Here is a 24,979-nt window from a genome sequence, read left to right as displayed (position 1 = left end):
AACAGATCGTGAAACATTCCAGAGAGAAGGGATTTGGCAAGTCACCCTATCTCGGAAATGTGTTATCAAAAACACTCATTCGCCTTTCACCTCATTCATTGTTTTCTTTGTTTTTAAATTTTTATTAGAGTATAGTTGATTTACAATGTTGTGTTAGTTTCAGGTGCATGGCAAAGTGACTCAGCTATACATCTATCCACTCTTTTTTAGATTCTTTTCCCGTGTAGGACAGAGAAAGACAAATATTCATTGTTTTCTGATGAGCTGGGGTGGAAGGAGAGCCAGGTTTGCTCTCAGATTTGCCAGGGACGGAAGCCCAGGCTCCAGTATTAACACTGCGCCGTTTACTAAACCTCTCTGAACCTCAGTTTTGATACTTCTCACCCCTAAAATGGGAAGTATGTCACCATTAGAGGAGACTTATGATGAGAATTAAATGTAAGTGCCCAGCCGGTTATAAGCACTTCGTAAACAGTCCCTATTATTTTCTGTTAAATCTAGTGACTCCCAAACATTAAACTATTATGTTAAGAGGACTTAACAAAAGGTTTATAAACTATTTGGAAGAACTGATTCCATGCAGGCTTGGGAATTGTTTTTAAATTCAGAAGAGAAAATGTTATTTTATCAGTATCGCTTAAATACCATCGCTGTTTCCTTTAAGAGATGAAGTTGGCCTGGGCCCACATTGCATGCATATTTCATCTACAGTCCTCACATATGTGTGTTTTGCTCAGCAAGCAGTGCAATATGGAACAACTCTTTATGGAAAATAAGAGTGATGTCATCTGCCCAGCAATGGCAGGATATGAACTCGTACTCCCACAGCGCTGCTGAAGCTATACAGCTACCAGTGTGCTCTGAGGAAAGGACACTATTTTGAACGTTTCCGAACTCGAAAGCTTTGATTTTCTTCTGAGAAATCACTGGGAGGGTGTAATATGATTTCCACGAAGAGCAATGGGTGTGCGGGGCCAGAAATAGTTTATTCTTTGAGATGCCTAAGGAACACATTGAAAGTGTTTCTCATATTTCAGAACAGAAGAGTGGAAAATAGAGCAAATGTATTCCATTCCCTTTTATGTTACAGAAAACGGTCCCTCTGTCCTTTCAAGAGCTCCAGTCCCAGGGAATCTGCTTAGACTTGCTATTCAGTCTGCATTCTTCTGTGGCATTGCTGAACAGATTAGCTCCAAAGAGGACTTTTAGTGCTTCTCTGGTGATTTAAGTTGCCTTAAACAAGGATTTCAGGAAGGCATGGATGAAAGGAAGTCAGATATTTGGGAGTGTTCTCTCCTCGAGGAAATCTGTTTGCTTTTCTTTTCTTAGAGCAAATCATGAGAAAAATTTAAACTTTATTCATAAAACTGTATTGAGATGGCTTAAATTCCATTCTTTGTACCTGGGTACAGTGTTCTTCATTAGCATTGATCTCCCTATAGAAGAACCTGCCTGGTTGCTTGGAATTCAGGCTTCAGTCTATTAAGAACTAATCCTCATAAGCTTGTGGGAATTGCCAGCCTGGGCCACACTGAGAGGTCTGCTTGGTGTAGCTGGAGGGTGTCAACTGGTGGTCCTAGGATTGATTTCATCCGGAAGATGGATTTGGTTGGATAGAGCTTTTAAAAAGCATCTGAACTGGAATGCCTTCAGCTGGGGGCTTGTACTTCCCTTTTCTCTTCGGACACTAGTTCTCCCTAATAAAATTACCACTGGCTTTGGAATTATGTAAAATTACCTGCCCAGCTTCCAGAGGCATTTGAGTCTGAGGCTCTGAGACTGGATAGGACATCCAACAAGATGAAAGTAGGAGATGAATTCTTGTTCAAAGTCCACTAGGTCCTGACTGGGATCGTGGTGAACTTGGATAACACGTCATATACCCCAAACCCTCAGTTTCTGTTTCTCTACCATTGGTTGCCTACAACTCTGTTCCCTGTCTTCACTCTGGTGTCCAGGCTCAACAGCCCTCATCTGGGCATAGCCAGGTTCACTGCAGGGCAGAAAAAGAACAAGGCAGAATCACCAGCTTCTCTTAAAACTGATAAATTAGGATTTTGGGGATTAAGAGATACACACTACTATATATATAAAATAGATAAACAATAAGGACTTACTATATATCATAGAGAACTATATTCAATATCTTGTAGTAATCTATGATGGAAAAGAATCTGAACACATATATCTTTATATATATATATATATATATATATATATATATATCTCTGAATCACTTTGCTGTACGCCTGAAGCTAACACAATATTATAAACCAACTATGTATGCCACTTCCAGTTACATTTCATTATCCAAAGCCCATGCATAAGCCTTACTTTCTAGGAAGGAACAAATATCATCCTTCCACAAGAACAGGCAGTGAATATTTTTAACAATATGTAATTAACTTAATTAATAAGTTAACAAAAAATATCTGTGAGCTTAGCAAAAGCTAAGTGAAATGGTAAGGGAGGAATCCAACCTTCCTTCAATTAGAAAGTGAAAGTGATATAAGAAAATGGTAAAGGATAAAAATTCTGTTTTTGTATGCCCAATATCCATTCCACCTTCTACCTAATAACAGGATCTCATTTCCCCTTTGAAAACTATTATTTTTCCTCTTTTGCAATTGTGGTGGAACTACTACTTCAGGTATCCTTCCTCTGCCAGCTATATACCTCTGGGCATCTGAATCATGGTACCCAAACAAACTCAATCATCTTGGATATTTGTGGTAGACACAGAGGTGCACCACTCAGATTTCCCTTCAAGGAAGGACTTGCTTCCCAGCTATGGGGAGTGTTATCAGTGGACAACCTCAGTTATCAGAAACTACAAGGTCTACCTTGACTGTAGAGAGCCCCCATGCCCAAGGTTATGCCTTTTCCCGGACAGCTCTGATATGGAGCAAGGTGGAATTACAAAGACCTGGCCATTTCTGCTCAACTCGGGAGACTGTGATGGGAAGTACTTACTCCAAATCTCCCCCTGGGTTGGCTAAGGCTTTGTTGGATCTGCACTGTGGACAAATTCTTCCTCTGTCCAGTCATACTTGCTCCCTCTTCCCTTAACAAGTATTGATCCCTAATAAATACCTGTGACTCACCTCTATCTCAGTATTTGCTTCTGGAGTACCCAACCTATGACAGGTAATGTAGCAGGGAAATAGAGACAGTAGGAGAGTAATGCATCAGCGATTCTATGCCTCCACTGGAAATGAAACATATTTATACCAACAGACTGTTGGCCAGAGCTAGCCCAATGGCACCACGTAATAGAAAGAGGGGTAAGAAACATGATATTGAAGATGAGATGTTTGGAGAGCGCTACTCTGTCTGCCAACAGGTCGTTCCAGAGGTACAGCTTCTGTACTGTTAGCTATAACACATCTTCCCAATATATTTCTTTTCAATTAATTTAGCCAGCGTCAGGGTCTTTCACTTGCAGGCAAACAACTTTTTCTTATATAGGAAGACTTAGTATAAACTCCTTTTTTAATAAGGCTGGATGAGAAAGAAAGGTAAGAGATTAAACAGTAAATAGGGTTAGGAGAAATATTAGTTTTATTGGCTGAGATGGAAGAATCCACTAAAGGGGATGCTGTGGGTTGAAATGTCTACCCCAATTATTCTTATGCTGAAGTCCTAGCCTCCCGGTGTTTCATCATGTGATCTTATTTGGAAAGAAAATGGTTGTAGATGTAATTAGTTAAGATGAAGTCCTTAGCTAATTAATTAAGTGGGTCTCTAATTTGATATGCTGGTGTCCTTATAAAAAGAGGAAACTGGGCAAGAACATGGGGGAGAATATCATGAAGACGGAGTTTGGGGTAATGCAACAGAAGCCAAGGACAGTCAATGATTGCCAGCACAACACCAGAACCTAGGAGAGAGGCGCCGAAACAGGTTCTCCCACACAGCCCTCAGTAGAAACCAACCCAGACAACATCTTTAGCCTGGATTTCTAGCCTCCAGAACTGTGAGACAATAAACTTTTGTTGTTCTAGCCACCAGTTTGCGGCACCTTGTTACAGCAACACTTGAAAACTAAAAAAAAAAAAAAAAAAAATGCCATTGGTTGAATATACAGGGGAGTGACACAGTTGTTTAATGGAACAAGGCCTTGGAGCAAGTGGAAAAGGTTAGCAATTACATAATAAACAGCAAAAAAAGAAGAATATATTTTCTTCTGATAATCTGGTGAAGGAAGAAAGAACATAAAGACTGGTATGAATAATGGAGCTTTGGGGAGACTTTTTAAGAACATGAGTAAACCATTTTAGGTCAATGGTTTAAATTCTGATATATGTCTTTAAAAGTTTGGTGAACCCCGAAAGCACCCCTGTTGCTAGAAATAATCTGTGATAGTGATGTTATAACTTGACCGATATAAACACTTTTAAAAATATTACTCTCTGTCGTGATACTCCTTTTAAATTGGACATGGTTTAGTGGTAGTGATTCAAAGTAAGGGTTCTGGACCCAGAATATCTGAGCAGAATCTGGCATCACAATTTTCTATTGTGACACTGGCTAAGTTACTTTTTTAAGTTAATTAAAGAATTTTAGTGAATTACCCATCTGTAAAGTGGAAATGGTGATAGTATCTAACCTCAGGATTATTATGAAGATGAAAGGAAATACTGAAGAGGATTAAAAGAGGAAAAAACTGTCTCTTTCTTCCTCTGCAAAATGAGAATAGTAGTGTCTAACTTATAAGATGGTTATGAGGATTAAATTACATGAGCTGAAACATATAAATTGCATATAAAGGGCAGGGACTGGTACTTAATAGTGCTCAGCAAACGTAAGTTATTACTGTTCTTATTATATCCTCTAATGTAACAATTTCCAACTAATATAAATTTTTCTACAAAAATAAATACTTTTATTTATTACCAGTGTCTCCCTACCGAGGAAGATGGAAAGTAACGCAAGAGAGATATATTTCAAGGAAGATATTTTTGTACTCTTAGAATTCTGATTTTAGGGTCTTCAGTCTTGATTTTTTTCAGGATTTGTCCTTTTATATTTAAAATAATCAAGAATCAATATACATAAAGAGGCTCACCACATCTAGATGGTAATTTTATTTTCTCTGCCCTGAAATTTTTCTAGCTTCTATTTTGCTATTCACTATCTGTTTGCCTGCTGTATATTTTATGTTACTACTCTGCTTCTACAAGTCAGTTATGAAACTTGCTAACATTCTGCATAATCAAGTTCCTAAATAATTGGCCTTTACAACAGTTTTCCATTGTATAGTTTTATGCCATCTTAACTTTTTAAGATGTCATTTTACATTTATTAAAAAGAGATGTTCCTCCTTGTGAGCAGCCTTAAAGACCTCTCTTTGTGGCATGGGTTTTCTCTTGAAGGCTGCCGACATACCCAGGTGACTCACTGTCATAAGACAGTGACATTAATAAATTTTATTTCTTTGCACTAGGTCATCCCTTCAGCAAGATGTAACCTCTGCAAAAGTGACATTCATGAGACTATCAACCTCCTGCTGAACCTAGAATTTATTATTCTTATATTCAGTACAGATCCACAGCACTGATGTGGTGCATGGTGCATAATAGCTGTTTAATAAAAAAAGTTATTAGAAGACTCATGAGGAGACACAGATCCCATTACTATGACTCAACTGGCAGCTTTGCAGGACAAAGTTTATTTACCAAAATGGCCTTCCCTTTGCTTTCCCTTACTTATTTCAAAGCCATGTTATAAATTTTATAAATAAGGAAATTAATAGGATTTAAAATGTGTGTAAAATTGATTTGTAATTGTACTCTCTAAATTTGCTTTTAAAAATTAATAAAGTTGAGTTTTCTGCTTACGTAATCAATATATGGACTTCTATTTCCTGTTAAACTTTAAGATCTAATGGTAGACAATTTCTCTCATCATAACAACTAGGAAAATGGATAAATTATAAATATCATATTTTTTAATCACTGGAGAGCTGTGCACATGAAAAAGATCTAGAAGAATAAATCTGAACAGGGAAAAATCCATCTCATTTGGTAGAATTTAATGACTGTTTTCCTCACTGGGCATATTTGTAGAATCTAAGCATAGACTGAAGACCAGACCTTTCATAGGTAGAGGAATACTGGTGAGGAAGTTAGTACTTGATAACCATACAGTCTCATGAAAACTTAGAATCTGGATGAGCTACCAATGATGAGTTTGTTTTCCCACGCAGGATTTTTGCAGAGTGCCAAGGAAGCATGGGAATTAACAGTACTCTGAACCAAAGTTCACTAGAAGTTTGGGTCTTTAATAAAATACAGGAAAGTTCTTGCCTTTGAGAGATTTGTAACCAGAGGTAAACTGAGTCTGATTAGGGCTACAAACCAATCTTGACGTAGCTTACTTGCTGAATAAATCAAGGTGTCTCAGTGATTCTGCCTGCCAGAGGAAAGGAATACCATCTGGGGGAAAGTAATATCGTCTTTAGTCCTTATGGTCCTTTTACACACAAGGTTATATATCAATAAAAGATATTATGAAATATATAAGGAGAAAAATAGGACTCATAATCAAGAGAAAAAAATAGCCAATAAATGTAAGGCAATATATGACTCATTAGAAATGCTTTAAAATAAATACACATATATTAAAGAAAAGTGAGGAAAATATGTATCAATAGGTCATTCCAACAAAGAGACAGAATGTCTAAAATAAACCAAGTGGACGTTTTAAAACAAAAACACAAAATTATAAACTAAAAACTCATTATTCTTAACGGCAGAAAAGATAATTAGTGAATATGTAGACAGATCAATAGGAATTATTTAAACCAAAGGAGAGAGAGAGACAAGAATGAAGAAATCTGAACAGATTATAATAGAATCATGGGAGACTGTAAAACACTCTAACATACATACGTACATCTCAGAAGGAAAGGAGAAAGAGAAGAGAGAAGCAATATTGAAAAGATACTGATGAGTAAGTTTACAAAACTGATGAAAGATAAAATTTAGAGATTCAAAAAGATAATTGAACTCCAAGCAGGATATATATGTAAAGAAAAATCACACATTGACACATCATAATTGAATTTCTGAAGACTAAAGATAAAGAAAGATTCCTAAAAGCAATCATAGAAAAAGACATTGTCTTCAACTGTCAGAAAACTTTTCAGTGGAAAGTATGAAAACCAGAAGATACTGGAATAGTATCTTTAAAGTGCTGAAAGGAAAAAAAACCTAGAATTCCATACTCAACAAAAATATGATTAAAAAAGAAAGGTGAAGTGCAGCACTGGAGGTATAGTGGTGAGCATAGCTGCCTTCCAAAAATGAAGGTGAAATTAAAATGTTTTCAGACAAGTTTCAGAGAACTTATTGACAGCAGGCCCACACTATAAGAAATTCTAAAGCAAGTTTTTCACATTGAAGGAAAATGATCTCATGTAAAAACATGGAATTTCAGAAAGAAATAAAAACATTAGAAGGATGAATATATAGATAAGTACAAAACATTAGAGTCCATAAACCAACAATAAAAACAATGCACTGTGAATGTTATAACTATGTAGAAATAAAATAAATGACAACAATAGAATGGAGTAAATGGATTAAACTGTTGTAAGGGTCTTGCACGGTTCAAGAATTGGTAGAGTGCTAACTTAAGATAGGCTTCAATAAGTTAAGAACATGTATTATAATCAAAGTACCACTGTAAACAATATAAAATGTATAAGTAAAATTGAATGAAGGAAAAAAAACCGATGCTAATGTTTCTTGATTAATCCCAAAAAAGTTAGAAAAGGAAGAACAAAGAAACAAGCAACAGTTTGAACAGCTAGAAAGCAAATATTAAAATGGCATACTCAAGTTGATCTATATCAATAATTACATTAAATGTAAATTGTCTAATCACCCAATGGAAAGACAAAGTTGTCACATTAGGAAAAATAAATATACATACCCAAGACCTAAGTATGTGCTGTTCAGGAGAGGCATGCTTGACCTCTAAGAACATAGATTAAATGTAAAATAATAACAATGATAGTAATAATAATGTGTTATAGCATGTAAACCCTAACCAAAAGAAAGCTGATGTGACGATATTAGTATCAGAGAAAATAGGCATTGATGGAAGTATTAAAGAAAGAAATAGGAATCTTTTATAAAGATAAAAGGGAAGAGTCAAAAGGAAGTCATAACACGCCCAACTGTATATATATATACCTAAATGGTTTCAAGATATATATGTATATATATCTGACAGAATTTATTGGAAAACCAAACAAAATATCAGTTATTGTTATAGAGTCTAAAATATATTTTTTAAAGAACAGACCAAAAGTCACATGGGATATAGAATATTTATTTGAAAACCCTATTAACTAATTTGAACTAATTGACATTTATGCCCCAAAACTACACCAAAAAACTACAGAATACGTAGTATTTTCAAGTGTATTTGGAATATTTACCAAAACAGGCATTATACTAAGCAGAAAAGCAAGTCTACATAAATTTCAAAGGATTGAATTCATATAGTGACCACAATAGGATTGTCTGACCACAATGGGATTAATCAAGAAATAAATAACAATAAGACTAGAAAATCCCCAAATCTCAGAAGAGCACTTTGTCCCAAAGAAATTGAAACTGCAATTTAAAAATTTCCGCCAAACAAGCACACCAACATACCAAAGTAGGGGAGGGCAACTTCTGGCCCAAATTATTTCATTAGTGTATTTCTTTCTTTTTTCTTTTTTGTGGTACGCGGGCCTCTCAGTGTTGTGGCCTCTCCCGTTGCGGAGCACAGGCTCCAGACACACAGGCTCAGCGGCCATGGCTCATGGGCCCAGCCGCTCCGCAGCATGTGGGATCTTCCCGGACCGGAGCACGAACCCGTGTCCCCTGCATCGGCAGGCGGACTCTCAACCACTGAGCCACCAGGGAAGCCCTCATAAGTGTGTTTCTTACAAGCATTTGCAAGAAAAATAATACATCTTACAGAAACCTTTCAGATAGTGGAGAATAGGAACACTTTCTAACTTACATTATGAAGACAGTCTGACCCTAATACCAAAAGCAGAAAAGGATATATCAAAAAAATAAAATTAAAAGCCTATATTTCTCATAAACATATAAACAAAATCCTAAACTAAATATTAGCAGATCAAATTTAGAGATATAGTAAAAAGATATTATATTATGGCCAAGTGGGATTTACTCTGGGATCATAATCACGTTATCAGAGTAGGGGAGAAAAAATATATGACATGATTACACGCAAAAAAGTGATAAAATTTAAGACTCTTTCAAGATAAAATTCTCCGAAATGAGGAATATAAAAGAGTTTCTTCTCAAAGTCAGGGATTATTATAATGGTTAAGTGTGTTGGACCAAGCCAGGCTCTTGAGTTTGAATTATGGCTCATCCACTTACTAACTGCGCCTTGTGCAAATTACCTAATCTTTCTCTCAGTTCCCTCATCTGAACAATGACAATAATATTGTTTCTCATCAGAATTAAATTAATTAACTTAAGCAAAATACTTACAAGAACGCTTGGTTCATAATAAATACACTATAGACCATAACTATTATAATTAGGGATGCTATTTCTACACTGTCCGCACTTAGCATATTACCTAGAACATAGCAGGTGCTAAATGAGTGTTTTCTAAATGAATGAATGAATGAATGAGCCTACAGGGATACAGTGTCTGCTAAGCGCCCAGCACACTGGTAGGTACAGAGAACAGTATAAGCATCCACTCTATCTCAACCCATTTTTATCACTCCTTATGACTGCTGTAGACAATACAATCTGAGGGCATCTGAAGAAAAAAACCATCTCTGACCAGGGCGGATTTCAATCTGGAGAGCTGTGAGAAGACACAGAGAGATGCTTGCCACCTTCTAGCACAGGAGCTAGATGATCAGAAAGATGGAAGAAAGGCCTGAAGGGGGGGTGTGGGTGTGGGTGCACGAAAAGGGGAGAAAGAAAGATACGAAGAGAGATCAGACTAACAGCCAGGAAACTGAGGTTAATTCTCTGTGTGGCATTGTGCAGTCATTTAATACGATCATTTACTCCATCATATTGGAATTATTTATGCTCTATTTGTTCTCAATAGACGGTGAACTCCTTAAGGAAGAATTCATGTCTCATCCATGTGTTCTGTGGTCCACATGGTAAGGCCACATAGCTGCTTTGGTAAGAGTTTTTCAAAGGAAACTAAACTTAGAGCCTCTATTCTTCATTTCTGAAGAATACCTTCCTACTCACCTTTAGGAGTTATATTAAATGAGAGAGTAAGCATTGAAGACCTTTAAATATCCCAAGGGCTATAGAAATGTGTGCTGTTACTAGTGGGTTTATAAGAAATAGCAAGCAACCAATACATATGTAAAACACTTCAGAGTTTACAAAGCATTTTTTATATGCATTACCTAATCTAATCTTGGCTGACCCCTAGACTTTGAGGAAGGCATTATTATGCCAGTTTCTCAGAAGTTCCAGTTTGAATCAACATTTTAGCAATAAAGATATGCTTTATATTCATTTAGGGACACATTCTCAAATGAATTTTACTGTAATTCTTATGTAATAAAATGTTTTTCTGTCATAAGGTTTGAATGTTTGCATACTAAAAAGTTTCATTTACCTGGGTCTGAATGTAAAACATATATATATATATATTTTACATATACATATATAAGTAAAATAAATAAATAAATATATATATATATATATATGCCTCAGCTTCAGAGACACTTCAGATGTAGTACATTTCTGGTTTAATACTTTTGAAATAGATATATTTGTTTTAAAGAGATAAAATAAAATTTGAGAGTGAGTCGAATTTAGGAGTTTAGACAGACTTGCGTCCCATTTCTCATTTCTCTTATGATCCTGGGCAGATCAGAATCCTTACCTGTAAAATGGAGAGAAAAATTTCATATAGCTCCTAGAGTTATTTTGAGGATTAATTAAATAATGCTTGAAAGGTATTCAGCATTCGGCCTGGCAAATAAAAAGTGTCCAACAAGTAACAGCTTTATCTATTATGTATTATTAATAAATATATAAATTAATAATAGCTATTATTAAAATACCTTTGAGTTAATAACAGTAAATGTGAGGGGTACTTTTGTTGTTTGGGTCTTTTGTTAGGGAAGCCACTGACAAAGATTTGGTATGATTTCTTGGCCAGTGAATAATTCATAAGTGAGTCCAGCCTAGAATCCAATAAATTATAGCATCTTGATCCAGTCTGTGGTCCCAGCTTGTATTTATTTCCCATGTCTGCTCTAACAATTCACAAAAATAATTTAGTGGCTTAAAACAACAACATGTTTTATTGTATAGCTCTGGAAGTCAGAAGTCTGAAATGGGTCTCCCTGGACTAAAATCAAGGTTTCCCAGGATTGTGTTCCTTCCTGGAGGCCCTGAGGGAAATTCATTTTCATGCCTTTCAGCTCCTAGATACTGCCCACATGCCTTGGCTTGTGGCCCCTTCCATCTTCAAAGACACCAATGTTACACTTCTGTGTGCATTTCTTCCATAGTTACATCTCCTGCTGACTCTCTTTTCTGTCTCCCTCTTCCACTTTCACACACCCTTGTGATTATGTTGACCATGTCCAGATAACTTAGGATAGTCTTCCTATTTTAGGGTCAGGTTATTAGCAACCTAATTCCACCTGCATTTAATTTCCCTTTACTATATCATCTAATATATTCACAGTTTCTAAGGTTTAGGACATGGGCATCTTTGGCAGGGGAGAAGGCATCATTCTCTCTATGACGTAGCTCCAAATCATAGTAGGTTAGAGGACATTGATCTGCTCCAAATCCAAATTTAGAAAAGAGGCAGCTTTTGATTCTGATTTTGAGTTTGGGGCTGATACCTCCAATGGCTCCAGGTCCTGTTTTTATCTGGCCCTGTGTTCCTACCAGCGTGGAACTTCAGATACACCTAGCCCACAAAACTATCCTTGTTTCTGGGACTGTGAGATCAGGAAATCCAGCCCAGCTTGAGGTGACAGCAGGGATTAATGACAGTTTAAAGTCCATGCCTTTTAATTTTTTTTTCTGGTTTCCTGTATTTTTCTTCTTCTCTGAAAACCACCTAAGAAGGTCCAGTGTTTATAGCATCCTTCAAAACCCCACATCCAATTTCCTGGAGAGTCAGGAAATCTCAGTGGTGAAATAAAAATGTCAGAGGATTTAGCTGCTGCGAACTCACCCTGGAAGTGGGAGAAGCTGTGGTTTCGGCTTGTGCAAGACACAGAGAGCCCTGGGTTATCCCACCTCAACATGATAATATGAATAAGCATATATCAGGGGTCTCCTCTTTGCCAGGTGCTTTATAGGTAGCATCTCTAAGTATCATCACCATCATTTTGAAGCAAAGAAAACTGAATTTTAAAGGGGGTAAATAATTTCTCAAAGAATACTCACCTTAAGGTAGCAGAGTCTGGAGTCAAATCACTGTCTCTGATTTGAAAGGCAGAGATTTCCCAGCTCTTCCGAGTCTCTCTCCTAAACATGTCTTATGCTTATCACAAAAGCCTGCCTTTCTGACTAGAATGGGAGCTCTTGGTGATCTGAATCACATCTTTTTCATGTTTCCAGCACCGAGCCTTGTGCCTGATGTGTAGTCATCAGCAATGTTTGCTTATTTTATGAATGTATGATTTAGTGAGGACACTGTATGGGTGTTTTAACTGCACCAGCCTACAGAAAACCCCATATCCAGATGAGGCCCTAGAAAGGCAACATCGACTTAGGAACTTGTGGGAAATTAGCCAGGGAAATGTTTTCTCCAGGAGCCATTTACATGGTATTTGACTTGGCTTTCTGAGACGTATTAATCAATCCTCCAAACTCCATTCAGGGTTCCATGCCACTCATTTGGAATCAACTAGTATTTATCTACTGAGACACTTGGGAGGGCAAAATGGAAAATGCAGCCTTTCGGTGGAGTGCTTTAATTGAGCCCCTCCCACTCAATTTCAACTAAAACTATCTCAAATTCAGGGATGCACTACCCTTCTTAAAAGAAATACACCTAAAGCGAACTAACTCAACACACATTTATGGAGCTACTTGTACCTACTAAGTGCCAAACCCTGTGCTTGTCCCTCCGAATGTTTGCATATTAACAATCTAACAAATGAGCATATTAACAACCTAACAAATGATCAATCCCACAAAATGCTACGTTCACCTGATATTCATATATAGGACATGTATAGTGCTCTACACACACAGGCTAAAGCCTCTTCTAATAATTGTTCAGTTTGCTAAGGACTTTTCCTTTTTGGATGACTTTCGAATATCCTGGAATATTTTTAATAAATGGCTAAAGTGTCCTTTGACAAATTATCCCCAACATAGCTAGACCAGGAAAATAAATGAATCATATAAATGCTTGAAAAAGTCAGGATCCGTCATCATGCATAAGACAAGTGACAAATATGCTAATTATTCAAAACAATTTTTTTCTTTATTTTTTTTAAAAGTAGTTTTGGGTTCACAGCAAAATTGAGAGAATGGTACAGAGATTTCCCATACAAGCCCTTCCACCGTACATTTGTAGTCTCTTTCATTGTCAGCATCCCCCATTAGGGTGGTACATTTGTTACAATTGATAAGCCTACACTGACACATCATTATCACCCATAGTCTGGAGTTCACATTAGTATTCACTCTTGGTGCTGTACATTCTATGGGTTTAGACAAGTGTATAATGACAGGTATCCATCATTGTATTATCATACAGAGTATTTTCGCTGCCCTAAACATCCTCTCTGCTCCACCTGTTCATCCATCCCCTTGACAACCCCTGATCTTTTTTAAGATCTCCACAGTTTCACCTTTTCCAGAATGCCATATAGTGGGAATCATACAGTATGTTACCTTTTCAGATTGGCTTCTTTCACTTAATAATATGCATTTAAAGTTCCTCCGTGTTTTTCATGGCTTAACAGGTCATTTCTTTTTAGCACTGAATACTATTCCATTGGCTAGATTTACCACAATTTATTTATCCATTCATCAGTGACATCTTGGTTGCTTCCAAGATTTGGCAATTATGCATAAAGCTGCTATAAACATGACGGTACAGATTTTCCTGTGGACATAAGTTTTCAGCTCATTTAGTTAAATATCAAAAAGTGTTACTGCTGGATCGTATGGTAAGCGTATGTTTAGTTTTGTAAGAAATTTACAAACTTTGTTCCAAAGTGGCTGTGCCATTTTGCATCCCACCAGTAGTGACTGAGAGTTCCTGTTACTCCATATGCTTGTCAGCATTTGGTGTTGTCGGTGTTCTGGATTTTGGCCATTCTCATAGGTGTACAGTGGTATCTCATTGTTGTTTTAATTTGCATTTCACTGATAATATATGATGTGGAGACTTTCTTCATGTGCTTATTTCCCATCTATATTTTTTTCTTTGATGAGGTATGTATTAAGGTCTTTGGCCCATTTATTAATCAGATATTTTTTTCATCACTGAGTTTTAAGAGTTCTTTCCATATTTTGGATACCAGTCCTTATAAGATGTGCCTTTTGCAAGTATTGCCTCCTACTCTGTGGCTTGTCCTCTCATTCTCTTGATCTTATCCTTTGCAGAGCAGACATTTTTAAGAGTACAGCTTATCAATTATTTCTATCATGGATTGTGCCTCTGGTGTTTTACCTAAAAAGTCATCACCAAACCCGAGGTCACCTAGATTTTTTCCTATGTTGTCTTCTGGGAGTTTTGCATTTTACATTTAGGTATATAATCCATTTTGAGTTAATTTTTGTGAAAGGTGTAAGGTCTATGTCTAGACTCTTTTTTTTTTTGCATGTGAATATGCAATTGTTCCAGTACCAATTTTTGAAAACACTGTCTTTCCTCCATTGTATTGTCTTAGCTCCTTTCTCAAAGACCAGTTGACTTATTTATGTATGTCTATTTCTGTGCTCTCTATTCTGTTCTATTTTTATGTTTTTGATCTATTTTTCTATTATTTTGCTAATACCACACTGTCTTGATTACTGTTGCTTTTTAATAGTTTTTGAAGTCAGGTAGTGTCAGTTCTCCAATTTTGTTCTTCAATATCACGTTGGCTAATTTTAGAATTAATTTGTTGATATCCACTAAATAACCTGCTAGGATTTTGGTCGGAATTGTCCTGAATATATAGATTCAGCAGGTAAGAATTGACACCTTGACAATACTGAGTCTTCTTATTCATAAACATGGAATATCTCTCCATTTATTTACATCTTCTTTGATTTCATTCATCAGAGTTTTGTAGTTTTCCTCATATAGAGCTTATACATATTTTGTTAGATTTATACATAAGTATTTCATTTTGGGGGTGCTAATGTAAGTGGTACTGTGTTTTTAATTTCAAATTCCAATTGTTTATTGCTGGTATATAAGAAAGTGATCGACTTTAGTATACTAACCTTGTATTCTGCAATCTTGCTGTAATTGTTAATTCTAGGAGGTTTTTTGGTGAATTCTTTCAGATTTTCTACATAGCTGATTATGTCATCTGCAAACAAAGGCAGTTTTATTTCTTCCTTCCCAAACTGTATACCTTTTTAAAATTTTTCTTGTCTTATTGAATTATCTCAGACTTCCAGTACAATGTTGAAAAGCAGTGGTGAGAGAGACATCCTTGCCTTGTTCCTGATATTAATAGGAAAAGTTCTAGTTTCTCATCATTAAGTATGATGTTTGTTATAGGTTTTTTGTATATATTTATTATCAAATTGAGGACATTCCCCTTTATTCTCAGTTAACTGAGAGTTTTTATCATGAATAATGGGTAATGGATTTTGTCATATGGTTTTTCTGCATCTATTGATATAATGATGTAATTTTTCTTTTTTAAGCTGTTGATGTGACGATTTACTTTAACTGATTTTTGAATGTTGAACTAGCATTCTTGGAATAAACCCCTTTTGGTTGTGGTGCATAATTTTTTTTATACATTGTTGGATTCATGAGAATATTTTGTTGAAGATTTTTGCATATATGTTCATGAGAAATATTGGTCTGTAGTTTTGGTTTGTAGTTTCCTTTTCTGCATTATCTTTCCCTGATTTTTGTAGTAGGGTAATTCTGGCCTTATAGAATGAGTTAGAAAGTATTCCTACTGTTTCTATACTCTGAATGAGAATGTAGAGAATTGAGATAATTTCTTTCTTAAATGCTTTGCAGAATTCATCAGTGAACCTGTCTGGGCCTGATGCATTCTCTCTGGGAAGATTATTTATTATTGTTTTATTTTCTCTAATAGATATTTGAGCCTGAATAGGCTTATTCAGATTGTCTCTATCTACTTGTTTGAGATTGTGTCTTTCAAAGAACTGGTCCATTTTACCCAGGTTATCAAATTTGTGGATATAAAGTTGTTCATAGTATGCCTTGATTATCCTTTTAGTGCCCATGTGATCTATAATAATGTTTCCTCTTTCATTTTTAAAATTAGCAATTTATATTCTCCTTTTATTCTTAGTAAGCCTTATTAGAGGCTTACTGATCAAAGATATGGCCTTTGGATTTGTGATTTTGTCTATTGATTTCCTGTTTACTATTTCATTGATTTCTGCTCTAAATCTTCTTATTTTTCTTCTGCTTACTTTGGGTTTAATTTGTTCTTTTTTTCTAGTTTCCTGAGTTGGAAACTTAGATTATTGATTTAGATCTTTCTTCTTTCCTAATATATACATGTAATGCTATAAATTTCCCTTTAATCACTGTTTTTGCTGCAGCCCACAAATTTTGATAAGTTGTGTTTTCATTTTCATTTAATTCAAAAATATTTTAAAATTTCCCTTGAGATTTCTTCTTTGATTCATATATTAGTCAGAAGTGTGTTGTTTAATCTCCATGTATTTGGAGATTTTACATTTATCTTCCTGTTATTTATTTGTAGTTTAATTCCATTATGGTCTAACAGCAGACATGGTATTATATATATTATTTTAAATTTGTTAAGAACTGTTTTATGGCTCAGAATGTGGCTTGTCTTGGTAAATGTTTCATATGAACTGAGAACAATGTGCTATTTTATGAAATAGTTTATAGGTGTCAATTATATCCAGTTGATTGATGGTGTTGTTGAGGTCAACTATGCCTTTACTGATTTTCTGCCTGCTGGATATGTCCATTTATGATCGAAGGATGATGAAGTCTCCAGCTATGATAGTGGAGAATTTCATCTATTTTTCCTTGCAGTTTTATCAGCTTTTGTCTCACATAGTTTGACTGCCTCTTGTCAGACTATGTACTTTCTCACCATTGCTTTTCAACATTGACTCCCACATATTAAGAATTCTTACATTTTCTAGAATTGACACTCAAAATTCATGGACCAGAACACTAGTAAAAATAATAACTATCTGAATTGGAAAAAATGTACAGCTAAATTTCTCTGCATTCTATAAATTTTGATAAGTTGTGTTTTCATTTTCATTTAGCTCAAAATATACTTGCATCCTGTGTCATAGTCAATCTTTGTAGCCTTAAACATGGGGCTTAAGCCTTCTATTTAGAGACATAGGTCCCTGAAGATCATTTGCTTCTAACATAGAACGTAATGATTAAAAGTCTGATCCAGGATGTAGCTTTCTTTCTTTATGTGTTGTTTCAATTTAGGAGGAAATGTCTTTGCAATTCTTCATTTGCACACTTTCTCACCTGTTAGGTTAACACTATGGAAAGTTTGCAGTTCTGGAAGCCATTAAATTAGCCATCTCTTGCACTAAAGAAAGTCCCTTCAATAGATTTTCAATTTTTAGTTCAGATCTTACCCTTTAATTGTGAGATAAGTTGTCCTTGATTGCTTCAAGACATCCACATACTGAAAAAATTGTCTACCGACGAACACAGCTTTCACACTTTATTGATATTATTCCCCTATTTGCCAATGGGCTGTCAGATAATTCCTGCTAAAGGAATATTTGTTATAGCTAAACAAAGTGTGGTAAACCTCCAAGACTTCCTCTCTAAGGATGCTTTTTGCCACCTTCTCCTAAGTCTCAGTCACCAGAACATGTCACAGCAAAAAATTAACTTTTCTGTTCCTGACAGGCAATTAAGAAATCCATCAATGCCTAGACATAGAATCTGAGACAAGGAATTTTAAGGCAAAGTCAGGAGATAGTGCCCAAGATCCAGCAAGGATTCATGAGCTCTTTTATTCACTTATTCATGTATTCAGTGAACATGTTTTGAGCATAAGCACTTTATCAGGTGTTCAACGAAAGAGAGAGATTCACACAGTGTCTTCAGTGCTACCACTTACATTGTCTCCCTCAATTTTCACAGCAACCCAGTGAGGCAGATAGTCTCCTTCATTCTATTTTGCAGGTAAGGAAGCTGAGCTCCCCTGTAACTGAGACCGCAAATATGATGCACCCAGAGCAGAGAATTCATTTCTGATTTTACTCAGAATCATACCAACAAAACTCTTGGGTTCAGGGCATTGTCCCAGGCTCTATCCTGCTCTTGTTTTAGCCAAGATCCCCTTCTCTCCAACCTATGTCCTTTGAATTTTGATTGGCTTTTCTAGTCTTCCTAAGTTTTGTTTGAGCTTTTCCCTAACATGCTGCTTCTATGGTGGTTCTCTCAATTTGAAATAATATGTCCAATATGAAAATGACACTCAATCCCCTGGTCATGTTCAGGGTCAGAGAAATTGCATCTGGTCTAGACTTAGTAACCTGGGCTCCCAGTTTTCTAAAAGGTGATATTGGGCATAGACACAAAATCACATAATAGGGAATCTATGTATGTTAGTTTTCTTTCTTACTTGATCAAAATTATGCAACAATATGGCAGAGCAATTTTTGGGACCTGCTCCATATGAATCTAGATTATATGCTTATTTAGCAATACCATGCTTCCCTTCTTACATAACAAGGAATAAAAAGATGTGCAAGATATAGCTCCCATCCTTAAAGCATGACAACTGATTTGGTGAGGGAGGTGGGGAGAGAGCCATATCCACGCCAAAAATCAATGCATGATATAATTCAGTATACACTGAATGCTCAATTAGAATGCAGGTTCTTAGAATAATTGCAGTCAGAAAAACCAGATGTCACAGAAAGTTGACTAGATCAGAAAAAAGCTTCCTGGAGGGGCTCAGAGGTTTGAACTGGGTTCTGAAGAATGATGTCCTAGGTTACAAATGGGAAATTGGATAATTTAGTCAATTCTTTTCTCTTCTCTCTACTTCCACCTCCACAGTTTTACATTATTTTTAAGTCCTTTTGTCCACACTTACAGTTTGTCCTGAGACGTAATCTCACAAACCCAACCTAGATATATTGCTTCCAGCAATCGTTTTATTTCTAAATAATATGGAAACGGTCATTCTTCCTGGACCATAGAAGGGGATTATAACCAAGAGAAACTTGCTGTTCTTGGCTTTTTCCCCACTTCTGAATACATCATATATGACTGTATTCTTCAAGTTTGTACCGCACTCAATCATCCATAGCCTTGAATCGCTGCAAACACATCTCCGTCAGAGTCAGCCCAGTGGTCTTGGAGTCGATGTTACCACAAAACTAATCCCTGTGGGTACTTTCTGACGTCCCTTTTGGGTTGTACAAGTAATGAATCATCTTTGAAACTTCTGGGATCTGCTTTCTTCTCCTCCAAGGCTCCTTGTGGACTTTTTTTTCCATTTGCCAAGAACTCCGATAACTTAGGAAATTCAGCAATGCACCCATTCACTCCAAGGAAAAGGTTTTCCTAACTATTTCCCTGTGAAGTAGTACTTTGCTTCTTTCTCCCTTCTCTTGGCATGTATTTCTGCAATCCAGAAAACACCTATACAGAGGGATTATTGGAAGCAATGAAGTGCCTCGGGTGAGTTACGACACATTTTCAGTCCTCCATTTGTTCTGCAAAGTTACACAGTGTTGGACTAGATAAGTGGTATAGCACAATAGTTAAAAGCCCAACCAGAGTTAGCCTTGATTTAAATCCCTGTCTGATATCTGATCTTGACATAAAGATCCTGACCTGCCTAAATTTACATCTCTTGACTTGTAAAATGGAAAAAATAACAGTTGCAAGGATTAAATAAGAAACTGCATGTCAAATGCTCAGCACAGTGCCTTGCCCATTGAACATACTCTCTAAGTGTTAACTATTATTATTCTGATTCATGGGTTCATCAAGTATTTATTAAGGACTCTTCCCTTGCCTCTATGCCAGCCACTAAATATAAAGGGGTGAGTAAGACTATCATAGTCCCTACTTGCTGGATAATTACAGTTCCTTTAGTTGGTTAATGACACGGACAAGCCAAAATGTTCCTCTACGTCTGACCAGTTCTACCTCCCACACATCTCTCGTGTCCCTCTCTCCCTCTCCGTGTCCCACTGTTGCTGCCCATTTGGGGAAAGCAAGAGGAAGGGGAGGTAATTGGTATATTTATTAGGCACTTATTATGGCCCAGGGCTCATGGGAAACCTTTTCAGAAAAATAAATGCAGCGAGCTGTGACTGAGGGCAGGAATGCAACCAGACGCATGCTTGCCCACTCGTGTCGGTGTATAAATGAACCTCTCCAGAGGGTGAGCAGCAGGCCAGTGTTTCCACAGTAAACTTATCCTCTGGCAGCACTGCATTGCTCAACTGCATAAACTATGACATGTGTGACAGCAGCGTTCTAGTTCCCTGAGAACAGGAAAATAAGAAGGGAATATTTTTACAGTACTACAGAACTCCAGTCTTGATTCAGCAGGAGATCTATAGACATAGGAATACCAAGAGTAATACTACTTATATTTCTAAAATAATAGTGAAGTAGTCTTACCTTTGTGAAACATAGTTGATGTTACCAACAATCCCACATGATGGACAGATCATGTATTATTATCTCTATCTTACAGATGAAAAACTAGCCCTGAGAAGCAAAAGAAATTTTGCAGAGACACACTTGTAGAATGTAAGAGTGAGAAACTTTCTCCACCAGATTATACCCTCACTGACAGCAGGGTCTATGACCTTTCAGAGCAATACTTTGAAGAGTTTAGCATTAAAATCTGGGGTTTAGCACAACCCAGTTGAAAGTTTCAAATCCCGACCCTGCCGCTCACTTGCTGGGTGACTGGAGAAATCACATGAACTCCCAGAGACGGATTCCTCATCTACTGAATAGGGATTAAAATTACTACCTGGCAGCACTCTTGTGAGGATTAAATGGGATCATATACATAAAGAGCTTCGTCCAGCGTGTGTAGAAAGTGCTCATTAAACAGTTGTCATAATTGGTTTCTTTTCCTCACCTCCCTCCTCCTCTTCTTTCTTGTTTTCCTTCCCTCTTCTCTTCCTTCTCACTATTGTTACTGTTGTTTTTGTCATTATATTACTACTGTGAATGCCATATAGCAGCCTTGTTGAATAGTTATGGGGTTTGAAATTCTAGTTCCAGCTCTACCACTTCTTAGCCTTCTTGATTTTGCTGAACTAGGAGTCAGAGGATATATATTTCTGGGCTGAGTCTAATCACAATATCATCTTGCAACGGCAGGGATGCTATACTAGACTGAGACAAATAGCCCATTTTTTTTCTCATTCATTAATTACTTTTGAATGCAACCAGCTAGCCTCTAATTCATATATCTCTAAATCTGTATTAGATGAATAGGACTCCCTTTTAGTCATGATTAACGTGAGGAGCTTGCTGTCCAGTTGGTTGATTTAGTTGGGAATCTTGCCTATAAGTCACATCCTCCCTCCTATTCAAACAAGAAATCATGGTCATTTGTTTATCCAAACCACTGTTTCATTTCCAGTATTATAGGCCAAAGCAAACAGACTCTCCAACATCAAATAGTCTCATGAACTCAACTGGTATTCCTCCCTTGGAGGCATTTAGCAGCAACACCTCAGGACCATGTAATTGGATCATGGGGTAACTGTAGCAGCCAGGAAATGTCTGTGATGCCTGGGTGTTTTCCCAAGCAGCCCATTATCATCTTCTGCCAGCTGCCATATTATAGCAGAAAGGATGAGAACTTGGGATGTGGGTGGATCTGTATTAGAATCTTATCTGTTTGATGGACAGAGAGTTTTCCTTACGTTTTGGTTTCTTCACCTTTAAAACAGGTTGGCAATACCTGAGTCGTTAGTTCTGAGGGTTAGAAATGCTTTCTACAGAGCGCCTGACACGATATTTGCCACATGACACTTGCTCAAAGAAAATCATACTTTCTATTATTGTTATAGCTAAACAATTTGTTTTTCACAGAGGTACGAAGGTGGCGCTTTTCTTCCAACCAGGTGTGGATAGTTCCAGCACCAGAATGTGAGTTGTGGGCTGCCGCCAGACTCTAAGGCTCAGCATCACCTTCACTTCTCAGTCCTTGACGCAGCGTCTCTGCTTTCTCCTGCGTTGGAGAGCCCACTCTGCTGTTGATCGCATCAGAGGGTCTGCAGGGGTTCCCATCCGAGCAGATTGTCTGGCGTTGGCCTCTTTACCTCTCATTACCCAATTAACCGTCTTGCAAAGTGTGAAGGGACACATTCCCGCTCTCTGTTCATAGTATATGTGTTACCCAAGCATTATTGCATTTAGCAGCATACCTTGTGTATTGGGGTTCTCCAGAGAAACAGAACCAAGAGATTAAATAAATACATAAATCAATTTATTTATTTGTTCATTTACTTATTTATGATGAAAAATTGGCTCACAAGATTATGGAGACTGAGAATTTCAAAAATGTGTCATCGGCAAGTGGGAGGCCCAGAAACACCAGTGGTGTAATTCAGCCCAGGTTCAAAGGGGTGAGAACAAAGGAAGCTAATGTTGTAAATCCCAGTCTGAGGGCAGGAGAAAATGAGATGAGATATTTCAGCTCAAGTGTGTTACAGAAAAGGTGGCAAATTTCTCCTTCTTCAGTCTCCTGTTTTATTCAGGCTTTCGATAGATTGGATGATGCCGGCTCTCAGCAGGGAGGACCATTTACTGAGTCCACTGATTCCAGTGCTAATCTCACCTGGAAACACCCCCAGAAATAATAATTTAATCCGGGTACATGACCCAGTCAAATCGACACATAAAATGAACTATCACACCCTGCTCCTTAACCAGTATTTACAAACACCACTAGAGTAGCTGGAGTGATTCATATTCAAGGGCGAGCTCTTACGCTCTTCCCTATATCACACCTCCCCTTTGCTCCTCCACAATCCTCAGGCCTTGTTGATTTATCAGTAAAGATCTATCAGTCTCCTTCTCTTTTCTGATCTGCCTTCCTCGCCCTTTTAGTCCTGATGTTGAGGTAGGCAGACACATTGGTAATGGCTGGAACCCCCAAAGATAAAAGTAGCTCAAGTCGTTATTCCTCACTCCCTACCTCTCAAGGCTCTTCAGATCACATGCAAATCAGTGGATGCTGGTGGACACATCAAGGGAGCAGAATGTGTCACCCAGACTCACTGGTCAGCTCAGAATTTGGGTTCTGACCCAGTCAGGACCACTGCTATATGAACTTTTAAGGTCACAGAGTTTCTGAGTGCAGAAGAGGACTTCCAGGACCCCTGTCTTCTGACCCCTTGACCAATGACACGTCACAGTCCTAATTAGAGGCTGAATTGCAGCAGCCATAAGTACTGAGTTATAAAGCTTTTACTACATGCTAGATGCTGTGGCCAGTACTTCAGAAGCTTGAGCTCATGAAGTAAGCTCTATGAAGTATGCGTAATTAAAATCCCCTCTTAGATGATAAAATGTCCAAGGAGGTTAAGAAACACGCCTCAAATCACCCACCTAAGATGAAGAAAAATTAGGGGTTGGTCTCTTGCCAAATTCCGAGAAATCTCTATACTGACTCTAAATATAAAGAATTTAGTATAGTGTTTGACACACAATAAGCTTTTGATAAATGATTACTAGCTCATGTAAGGCTAGTCATACCTAAGAACCCCTTGAGGAAAAGTGGCCTGTCTTTTTCTGCTTTTCCCCCTCATCATTGTCTCATATATGTCACAAGGTCCACTGCAAATACCTGCCCAGCTGATTTGATTTTGATGATCTCCAGCTCCGAGATGGACACAAAGTACAAATTTAGTGTTACCTTTGGGTATTAAGCAGTCAGTTCTGGAGTGGAGGGCAGCCATGATGTATTTTTAATATGTTAATGAATAAAAAGCAAGAGAAAAGCTTTGCTCAGATTTGCTAGATCCAACCCCATTAGACTTCATGGCATTCAGAGTTCAGGAGCAATAAATGAGGAAATAAAATTAAAACTAAAATAAAAATAAATAAAATAATAATTAGATTGAATAATTAGATTGAATATTTCCATAGCCTGAGACAGTTAATTTAGTGAACTTCACCAGCCATGACGTAAGCCTTGCTCATGAAGATTGAATAAATATGTTAGTACATTGTATTCCACATCGCTTTGCTGAGTTTGCACACAAGGTCATAAAAGAAAATAAGATCAAAAGTGACAACTAGGCAATCTAAGTAAAGTTCAATGCGTTTGTTTGCCCTGTCAGCGAACCTTCTTTCATAGGAGATATCAAGTCTTTCCCTAGCTCTGAATGCTACAAGTCTTATTCTTGGCCTTTGCTCTACATGCCAAATTTAATTAACATGAGTAAGTGAATCAGCTTAGAGAGAGGGTCAACTTGGCAGGTATTAGATTAGCTGGACCCTACATCTTCCATCTTCCATGAATTATTTATATTGTTTGATCCCAGTTTTGAAAGAGAAAAATCTGAACGTCTTTTTTTTAAAACTTTTATTAGGATAATCCAATAACTTAATTCTCAACAAAGCAACTATTTCTGGGTGTTTTCAAATGACACTTCTCTTTTGTGTTGGAAAGAAACTTCTGTGTAGGATGATCAAATGAAGCAAATATGTACTCAGATTTAGACCAGAGTAATCAGAACCATCCCTAGTGTAGCACTGAGTCATCACCATTGGGGAACAGCAAAATGAGCACAAGCTTTGGAATCAT

This window comes from Orcinus orca, chromosome 17 (assembly GCF_937001465.1).
Source record: "Orcinus orca chromosome 17, mOrcOrc1.1, whole genome shotgun sequence".
Lineage (NCBI taxonomy): Eukaryota > Metazoa > Chordata > Mammalia > Artiodactyla > Delphinidae > Orcinus > Orcinus orca.
This window is presented reverse-complemented; position numbering follows the sequence as displayed.